Here is a 1,733-nt window from a genome sequence, read left to right as displayed (position 1 = left end):
TCATCATGCTTAGTTTGGTTAGCAAGAATTTGTTGTAATAAAGCTTCTGTGGTAAAACTTTGTTCTTGCTGTTTTGGTAGAGGTGCAGGATTTGCATTCTTTTGCTGAAAACTAGGTGGTGGCTGCCTAGGTTGTTAGTATTGATGCCCTTGTTATTGTGGTGGAAAGTTCTGAGTTAAAGCTTGATTTTGTTGATTCCCCCATGAAAAATTGGGATGATTCCTCCAAGCATATGAAGGATAATCTACTCCACAGCTCATTGTTCCTTTTGCATAAGCAACTTGTTGAGAACTTCTAGAGCATGATTATGAACTGACTAACATACTTAAATCCTCCATTTTCTTAGCAAGGACATTAGTGAGTGCATCAAATTTGGCATTGATCATGTTGAATGGATCAAGCTCATACATTCCAGCAACTTGCCTTTTTTGAATTGGAGTTGACCCTCTTGGACTACTCCATAGATGACTGTTCTTTGCTATTTTCTTTAACAACTCATAAGCTTCATCTTCATGCTTAATGATGAATTCCCCTCCAGTTTGAGCATCAATGATTCCTCTGATAGCAGGAGTGACATTTGTGTAAAAATTCTGGTTTATCATCCATTTAGGAATGGCATGATGTGGACATTATCTCTCCAACTCCTTCCATCTCATCCATGACTCATAAAGAGTCTCATCTTCTCTTGGTCTAAAAGCAATCATTTGATTCCTCAACTCTTGAGTTTTTCCAGGTGGAAAGTATTGGGCAAGAAATGCATCAGTGAGTTGCTCCTAATTTGTAATAGAGTTATGAGGTAAAGAATCAAGCCAGTCCAATGCTCTATTCTTCAAAGAGAATGGGAATAGCTTCAATCTTGCTGCATCATTAAATACTCCAGGTTGTTTTTGCATATCACAAATCATAGCAAACTTCTTTAGATGTGTGTGTAGATTTTCAGAAGGATGTCCCCCGAATTAGGAATTTTGAATCATTTGAAGAACCCCAAAATCCATCTTGTAGCTATTTGCATCAATTCTTGGTCTTGCTATACTCTCTCTCAAGTCATCAAAACGAGGAAATGCATGATCCATCATACTTTCCCTAGACACATTAGCATTTACAACCTCTTCACCTTGGGCTGCATTTTCATTGTTTTGATTATTTCTAGCATTACCACCACCAATTCTAATTCTTTCATTAGCCATGTCTGTTTCAATTTCAGTTGCTCTCAAGGCTTCTTTCCTTTCTCCGTTTTCTTTCTTGTTGGCTCTACAAAATTTCTCAATTTTAGGATTAAACAATAAGGATGTGTCACTTGTGCTTCTAGCTCTTCTCATAAAAGATTAAGAGTACTTAAAAAAACAAACAAACACAAAATGAAAAGATAACAGAGATAAAACTATAAACAACTAAAATAATCAAGAATTCAATCTTAAACAAACAACTCCCCGGCAACGGCACCAAAATTTTGATGTGTCCCAACCGCAAATGCACGGGTCGTTCAAGTAGTATAGAAAAAGATATCGTTCCTACAGAGAGTTGTGTTTTCAATTGAATTTTTTATGTAAAATAAAATATGTTAAAATTGTATTTTAATCAAATTAATAAAAGGAATGTAGAAATTTGAAGCATAAGGTTTGAAAATGCAAAACTAAATTCAAACAATGACTAATTTAATAATTCGCAAAATAAAGAAATTGATAATATTAATAATGAAAATTAATAAAATGAGATTAAACTAAACACTCAAA

The 1,733-nt window shown here is 34.4% G+C and overlaps 1 non-coding gene across 1 annotated transcript; it reads left to right on the top strand.

Annotated features, from left to right (window-relative positions):
* The first annotated feature begins 612 nt into the window (after positions 1-612).
* LOC131179747 (small nucleolar RNA R71) lies at positions 613-720 on the top strand. The gene has a single exon (XR_009148634.1). It is a non-coding gene; the product is annotated as a small nucleolar RNA R71 (small nucleolar RNA).
* The last annotated feature ends 1,013 nt before the right edge of the window (positions 721-1,733 follow it).

Source organism: Hevea brasiliensis, chromosome 4 (genome assembly GCF_030052815.1).
Source record: "Hevea brasiliensis isolate MT/VB/25A 57/8 chromosome 4, ASM3005281v1, whole genome shotgun sequence".
Lineage (NCBI taxonomy): Eukaryota > Viridiplantae > Streptophyta > Magnoliopsida > Malpighiales > Euphorbiaceae > Hevea > Hevea brasiliensis.
Note: the sequence above shows the minus strand (reverse complement) of the source record. Positions and strands in the feature narration are given on the sequence as shown.